Consider the following 8,674-nt stretch of genomic DNA (forward strand, 5'->3'; position numbering starts at 1 on the left):
TGGCGCAGGTCTGGCCCATACCCCACTCCTGCGCTGTGGTGGTCACCTGAGCCATTTTCCGCTTCATCTGGGGATCTAAAATGGACCGGGTCCAGAGGGACACGATGTTCAAATCTCTGGATGAGGGCGGGAAAAATGTACCCAACGTCGCCCTCATCCTGATGACCACCTTCGTGTGCGGCTGCATCAAGCTGTGTGTAGACCTCCAGTACGCCAACTCCAAGTGTCACTACGTGCTGAGGTTGTATCTGTCCCCGGTGTTGCGAAGGATGGGCCTGGTCACATTGCCGTGGAACAATCCATGCAGTTGGACCGTGCCGTACCACCTATCCTTCGTGGAGCAGTTTCTGCGGGAAAACACCTTTGACCACCGATCCATCAGGCAGTCGTCTGCACAGAATGTCCTCAAGGCCCAACGGGGAAAGGAGACGGTGGATCCTGTATGATGGTTCCCCGAGCAGACCGTCAAAGTCATTTGGCGGAATGCCTCATCACCAGAACTTTCAAGCAAGCACCAAGATGTAGCTTGGCTCGTGGTAAGAAGGGCCCTCCTCGTCAGATCCTTCATGCACACCCGAAGTCTCACCCCCTCCGCGCAATGCCCCCGCGGTGTCTGTGGTGGGGAAGAGACCGTTGCCCACCTCCTCCTGGAATGTGCCTTAGCAAAGCAGGTGTGGAAAGAGATGCAGTGGTTTTTGTCGAGGTTCATCCCAAGCAGCTCTGTAACACAGGAGTCTGTGCTCTACGGGCTGTTCCCAGGGACGCACACCGAGACAAACATCAACTGCTGCTGGAGGACTATCAATTCGGTGAAAGACGCCCTTTGGTCTGCCCGAAACCTGCTGGTCTTCCAGCGCAAAGAGTTGTCCACCACCGAATTTTGCAGACTGGCACATTCCAAGGTCCAGGACTACGTGGTGAGGGACGCACTAAAGCTTAGGGCAGCCGCAGCAAAGGCTCAATGGGGAAAGACCACTGTGTAAGGTCCCCCCACCAGGCTGAACTGAGGGGCTGGATCCATGGGAAACCCCTCGAACTGTATCAGGAAAAGTTTGTGTGCTGTAAAATGTAAAAATGTATATGGCATGACAATGAAATGGAAGGGTTGTGAGGCAACTCATGATTGTAAAGAAGGAAGCTGATCACCTTTGCACTGTTTGTATTTTTTGACTTGATACTGTTTTGAACTGTTTGGGAAGGTAATTTTTACAGATTTTTATGAATAAAGTATATTTTGGAAATTAAAAGAAAGTATTAAATGGTTCTCGGTCAGACTAGAGGATAGTCGACAGTGCTGTTCCCCAAGGGTCAGTGCTAAAACCACTGCTTTTTTTGCTACAGATAAATGACTTGGATCTTGGAATATAGAGTAGAATCTCAAAATATCCCAATGACACCAAACATGGAGGAGTGGCAAACAGTGATATGAAATGAACTGCCTGCAACAGGACAGTGATAGGCTAGCAGAATGGGCAGACAGGTGGCAGATGGAATTTAATAGTGACGAGTGTGAGGTGATGCATTTTAGCAGAAGGAATAGGCTGAGGCAATATATACTTAATGGCACAGTTCTAAAGAGTGTGCAGGAATAGAGGGACTTGGGGTTCATGTGCATCAATCTTTGAAGGTGGCAAGACATATTGCGAGAGTATCTGATCTATGGGAGAAGATTTTAGATATCGGCTTGTTCAATTACAGTTTCTGTTTTCTCTGTTACTTGTGGTTAGCAAATAAATAGAGGTATTGAATACTCCTCCACCAGTCCTAGGGATCATCCAAGTTATTTTAAATCCTCCCATGGGTCCCCATGTCAGACTGAGTTCCATGTTTTAGAATCAAGCAAAGGAAATCTGCTCAGTTCCAAAACTATCAGCGAGTTGAAGCTGATAACGTGCCTCTGGTGTCATCAGCAACACGGGAAATGCTGCAGCTGCAGTGAGAGGTCAGGCAACATCTGGCAGAGTTGCCAGAGGCTATGTGTACCGTAGCACGGACGATGGAGGAGTCCATCCAGGCCTTGGGTGCTGCACTGTCTCTGATGGGGGTGTGTCTGGCTTCCTCCATTGAGAGATTGGTGACTGTCATGGAGAGCCAGATCCAGCCGACCAATCAGTGGCTGCCGGAGATGTTCGCAGACCTGCACTCCATCACTTTGTCCATGAGCTCCATCCAGCGGTGACAAGGTGAGAGGGGGGACGAGGCACCTGAACTCTCCACCAGGTCCACGTCCCTCTCAGGTCAGCAGGGAGGTACAAGTGTGTCTTATAACGGGGAGGAGCAGCTGGCTGCTAAATCTGAGGGTGCCCTCTCTGGGTGCTCCTGGTGTGGACAGTAGCTCCAAAGCCCCTCTGCCAGTGACACCAGTGATGCCAGTGCCTGCCTCCATCACCCTCGATGACAGAGGGGGTCCCTGTACCTGTGCAGGAGGCCCTCAGTGTGCCGGGGCCCTCCAGGCCTCAGGCAGCAAGAGGATGGCCGCCAATGTCATCCCAAGCCATGGGGCAGCAAGGTCAGCAGCCTGTCTCCACCTCAGCTGACAGAGCCGGGGGAGCACCACGTAGGAGCACCCGGAAAAGATTTAAGAAGAACACCTTGATTCACTGAGGGGTTCAAGGGTGAATGTTCATTCCAGATGTACATTCCAGATGGGACGTCATTTAAACCCTTCCTCCCAAGGGGCTGGAAGTGAGGGACCAAGCCCCGAGCTCAGAAAGCTTTGGTCTTGCCACTGTGCAATGTGTACCTGGGTGCTGCAGTGCAGAAGGAAGGAGTCAACAACAGGGCTGCTCACTGTCTGCAATGTAGTGTAATGATGACTTCACCTTTGAGAAACTGTATTCTTTTCGAGACCAAGCCACTGCTGCAACTCATGCCATCATCATACATTTGTAAAGAAACTCCATTTTGAAAGACACATTCAACACATGGCTTGCAATGCATGTACACACGCACACACACATGCATGCAAACACATAGAGGCACACGCGCGCACACACACACATACACGCACATGCACACGCGCGCACATGCACACACACATACACACACATGTACACACACACACATCGAGGCACACGTGCACATACACGCGCACACACGCGCACACACATGCACGCATACACACACATATCATGCACACACACGCATACACACACACACACACACACACACACACACCAGTAAGGAAAATACCTGGACCTGAGATCATGTCGATAAGTAAGATGATAAGTACTGTTTGTATTTAATTTGAATATAAAGCCTGGGGCATCATTTAATGAAGACTTATGAACACAGCACAACACCATATTTCTCTGGCATTGAGGATCAAAAAAGGAAACCACACAGACAACCAGGGAAATACAGAAGACTTGCATTGACAATTTCAGATTTAAATAAATAGCAATCACCATGTGTGTACAATGACAGCCAGTCTTTCCAGCCTTTACAGAGACACACAGTAATCCAGGGCCACACTGGAGAAAATACTTAGCAAGATTTGAACTCCGAAAGGGGCATTCGATATCAATACATCCCGAAGAAAGAGAACGTTACTCCTACACTCTGCTGAACCAAAAGTCGACAATACTTTTAATACACAAAGAGACACCGGAAGCGATGATGATTATGATGCAGTGAAGAATGCTCTAACAAGATATTCTCAACAAAGGGCAAATCCTCACTATGAAATTTATGTCTTCAGGCAAACAAGGCAAGATAAATGTGAGACTCTTGACCACTACATGATAAGACTCAGAAGTCTGAGCCAGAATTACAACTTCACAAACATGGACAAAACATCATCTCCCAGATCATTATGACCTGCAAATCATCAAGACTAAGATGGCAAACTCTTAGAGAGAGCAAATTGGCAAATTGTTAAACTTGCAAAGGCTACTCAATAATGACAGAACGTGGGAAGCCAGCAAAAGACAAGCTGAAGTCTGAGAAGGGAAACCAAATAAAGGAAAGAAGAAATTCTCCTGGTTCCTGTTCAGGGGTTTTTGCACCATTGTAAAAACATCCCAAAGTTATTCACCTGCTGTCCTGGCAGTATATTCACATTAATCTATTTACTCCAGCTATCACTTCACAGTATTGCTCATGTACCTTTAGAGATCTGTGCAACGGAACACCCAGACAACTGCTTGAGATTATTTTCTTTCTCAACCTTCTTTAATCCTTTTCCCTGAAGGGTGAGATCAGTTCATTGAGCACAGGCCCTTCCTGCTCTATATGGTGTTCAGTGCCTCATCAAATGAGAATAACTAACACACCACAGGCCAGGGAGCATCGGCCCATCCTCCCCTGATTGTGGTTCAGTGCCAACCAGGTCAGATCAGCTAATTCAACACAGGCCGGAGATGGAACCTGGATCTTTCCTGCTCTGGGGGCTCCGTACCATACCAGGTGTGATAAAGTAAAATACCACAGGCTGGGGATGGAGCCTGGGATTTTCCTGTTCTGTGTGGGGCTCTGTTCAAAACCGTGTGAGATGAACTATCATCCCTCAGGCTGAGGAAGGAGCCTGGGCCCATTCTGTTCTGTGTGACTCCGTACCACACTGGGTGCGATCAGTTCACTCAACACAGGCCATGAATACAACCAGGCCCTTTCCTGCTCTGTGTGACTCGGTATCACACCAGGTGACATCAGCTAACACAGCACAGACTGGGGCTGGAGCCTGGGCCTGTCCTGCTCTGTGGACTCAGTAACACGATCTGTGAATACCTTTTATAAACACTCTGTGTCCAACATTGTGAGGCAGTTCTCTGTGTTTATATAGAGTGTCATTTATTGAGTGCTCTCTTGGATCCAACAGGGTAAAAGACGGTTGGGTGGTGGGGTGTGGATGGTGGTGCGGGGTGTGTGCAGAGAATTCGGGGGTGAGCTCTGATTCCTAACCATTTCTGGATTGTAAGGAATAAAGAATCAATGAAAGAGGGAGAAGCAATGTGGGAGAAGGGATGATTGAAGAATTTGTCCATGAAGCTGATTAAAAGTGTCTCAAACACAAGATAATATTCTTCTTTGGCCTCCCTGTCTCGAGAGACAGTGGGTAAGCACCTGGAGGTGGTCAGTGGTTTGAGAAGCAGTGCCTGGAGTGGCTATAAAGACCAATTCTAGAGTGACAGACTCTTCCACAGGTGCTGCAGATAAAATTGGTTGTCAAGGCTGATACACAGTTGGTTCTCTCCTTACATTTCTGTCTTTTTTCCTGCCAACTGCTAAGTCTCTTCGATTGTGGTCAATGTCACAGGGCTTCATGTCCCGTTTGTAGACGTCTTTAAATTGGAGACATGGACGGCTGGTGGGTCTGATACCAGTGACGAGCTCGCTGTACAATGCGTCCTTGGGGATCCTGCCATCTTCCATGCGGCTCACATGGCCAAGCTATCTCAAGTGCCGCTGCTCAGTCGGGTGTATATGCTGAGGAAGAGTCAGTTACTAGGGGACATAGGTTTAAGGTGCGAGGGGTAAAGTTTAGAGGGGATGTGCGAGGCAAGTTTTTTACACAGAGGGTGGTGAGTGCCTGGAACTTGCTGCCAGGGGAGGTGGTGGAAGCAGATACGATAGCGACGTTTAAGAGACATCTTGGCAAATATATGAATAGGAAGGGAATAGAGGGATATGGGCCCCGGAAGTGCAGAAGGTGTTAGTTTAGGCAGGCATCAAGATCAGCGCAGGCTTGGAGGGTCGAATGGCCTGTTCCTGTGCTGTACTGTTCTTTGTTCTTGTTTGTTGTTGTTGTTAATGTTGGCTGCCTTGAGGACTTCTGCGTTGGAGATACAGTCCTGCCACCTGATGCCAAGTTAATATTAATATTAAGAATTGGGAGGATTTTTAAAAAAACACCAAATGAGGAGTAGGAAATTGATAAAGAGGGAGAAAATGGAATCTGAGAGTAAACTGTCAAGAAACAAGTTATAAAAGGTTTTACTAGTATCCAAAAAGCTCAACAATAACAAACAGATTCCTTCGGTGCAGAGACAAGAAATTTATTGTGGGGAGAAAGGAAATGGTAGAGAGTTTACACAAATATTTTGTGTCTGTTTTCACAGTAGAAGGTACAGAGAACATGTCGGAAATCGTGTGGAACGGGGAAGAGATCTGTTCGTTGCCACCCTGGTTCAGGGTACTTAATGATAGCGACTAACTCTGTCATACAATCGGTTAGTGTGTTCAGCTATTACCTGTCGTGTTGGTGTTTTAAGCCCACCTGGTGACAGAGGCAGAGTCTATTTTCCTCATTTAGGATTCATTGTCACACAGTTCCAAATTGTCAATGTGTGCTTTGGCTGCAAGCAAGTATTTCCCAAACATTGCCAGCTCCGCTGTTATCCAGTAAATCACACCCTAATGCTTTTCCTTGCATTTATTTCACATAAAATTCTTAAATATTTAGATGATCATGTGCCTCCAGCCAACCCATTAGAAATAAATCAAGTTATTGGGTTCAAAGTGCATTTATAGAACTGGAACACGCAATCCCACCGTGTGAAGCTACATTAAATTTGTGGTGATTGTACAGCTGGTATTAGAGAAAACAATCCAGAACATGTTGGACCATTTTAATGATATTTTACTTGCTTCTAATAACCTTATTTATGTTGATGTAAAATTTTGGAAAATCCTCTGGTCCAATAGCAGGTACATGAGAAAATGATGCAATATTTATACAAGCCTGGTGTTCTGGAATTCCTGCCTAAACTCCTCCACCTGTAACACTCCATCACCTCCTTAAAACTGAAAGTTTTGATCAGTATTTTGGACAGGAGTCAGCCCTGCCTTTTGCCCTGATTTGTCAGTAATCATTTAAAACCATTTTGGGTCAATCCCTTCCTTTAAATCCTGCACAGCAGCAGTGACAATAACTTTGTGGATTTAATGGTTGAGCCAAATCCGACTCAGTTCCCCAGGAGAAATTCCTGAACTCATGGGCACTTTGTATCAAGCAGCAGTTAGCAGCAAAAAGTCTGATTAATCAGAGTAGTGAGTCCAGTAAATACTTAAACAGAAGACACCCTGTAAAACAGAACTCCAAGTATCAGTTTGAATAAAGTATTGAACTGACAGAGTGGAGAGCAGATGAGGATTGAATTAAATTGCAATTCACTGAATCGAAACAAGAAGTGATTCTATCAAGAATGGGACACAGTTCCCTGTTTGTGAGCTTGTGGCGCAACGGTAGCGCGTCTGACTCCACATCAGAAAGTTGCGTGTTCAAATCACGTCAGGCTCAGTGAAGTTTTACAGCAGCTCAAGCTGCTGGATTTTTTTCAGAAGAGAGTTCGCTCTGTTGGGATAAAAACAAGAAATGCTGGAACCACTCAGCAGGTCTGGCAGCATCTGTTGAAAGAGAAGCAGAGTTAATGTTTCGGGTCATGTTATTTCTGGATCCGTTCAATTTCCACGCTCAGTTCTTATTTCTCAGTTTTCTATCGGAACAATGTTTCAGGGATGTGCTATCTCCATTGTTTATACAATAACTCTGTCAGCAAGTGTGCGAAGTAAAACACAAACGACCCAGCGTGGGTCTCATCCCACACCCGGCTCCGTCTGCACAGCTCCTTAGTTCAGTTGACGAGAACGCAGTGTTAATAACACCGAGGCTGTGGATTTGAACGCCGTAAGTGCTGGCAGATGTTCAGTTATTACTTTGACATGTTTTCCTAACACTTCAAATCCAACTTTTAGATGTACACAGAATGTCAGAGAACTTATTTTGAATAACATCCATTGCATCTTTGTCACTGGGCTGGAGTAATCCACAATACATTTTAATAATCTTCCGTTTGCTGATAAAGGTTGAATTTGCGGCTGTTCCCGTTAATGGTCACAAGCAGGAACAAACAGACAGAGTGTATCTGACCGCCCAGAGATGTGGAAAGGCTTCAGTTTAGGACAATTGCATCAAATCAAATGTTCACCAGGCCCCGAGAGAGTCAAAAGCTTGGGGAAAGGACGGAATGAGATAGTGAATAAGCTAAACTGAGGTGGAGGTGGGATGGCAGCGGTCCAGGGGACAGAAGCAGCGAGGCCGGGAGTGAGCGGCCGAAGCAGGGTATTTTGTGGGGAATGGAAATGACGATCGCAGCCACTGAGGGGTGAGGCAATGTTTGGACATCATTCCGTCTTGTGTCGGTGCGTGGTGACGTCGGTGCACGCATGCGCAGATTCATACTGGCAAGCTGACAAATGTTTGGATGCACTGATGATGTCGACGATCGCTCTGCACATGCTCTGTGTTGTCCGGAAACACTCTGTAGTGAATAAGCTAAATACAGAAGATATAAATATTTCCCATCCTTGATGTCTCTCTATTCCAGTCCAATCCAATCCTTCAATGCTGGGTAAATAATTTCAGTAAAAATTGTGCAGCTCGAGGATCGAAACCAAAGGCCAATGCAGAATAAAGGAGAACTGACGGAACTCCAGACTGAACCAGAGATCTTCAGTCTAACACTCTCCCAACTGAGCTATTTCAGTCTCACAGTGAAGTATCCTTTGTGTCATTTATTTATTTATTTAGAGATACAGCACTGAAACAGGCCCTTCGGCCCACCGAGTCTGTGCCAACCAACAACCACCCATTTATACTAATCCTACATTAGTCCCATATTCTCTACCACATCCCCACCATTCTCCTACCACCTACCTACACTAGGGGCAATTT

The 8,674-nt window shown here is 46.3% G+C and overlaps 1 non-coding gene across 1 annotated transcript; it reads left to right on the forward strand.

Annotated features, from left to right (window-relative positions):
- Nucleotides 1–7,168: 7,168 nt before the first annotated feature.
- On the forward strand, nt 7,169–7,240 carry trnaw-cca (transfer RNA tryptophan (anticodon CCA)). Its single transcript has one exon. It is a non-coding gene; the product is annotated as a tRNA-Trp (tRNA).
- Nucleotides 7,241–8,674: the final 1,434 nt, after the last annotated feature.

Source organism: Heterodontus francisci, unplaced genomic scaffold (assembly GCF_036365525.1).
Source record: "Heterodontus francisci isolate sHetFra1 unplaced genomic scaffold, sHetFra1.hap1 HAP1_SCAFFOLD_43, whole genome shotgun sequence".
Classification (NCBI taxonomy): domain Eukaryota; kingdom Metazoa; phylum Chordata; class Chondrichthyes; order Heterodontiformes; family Heterodontidae; genus Heterodontus; species Heterodontus francisci.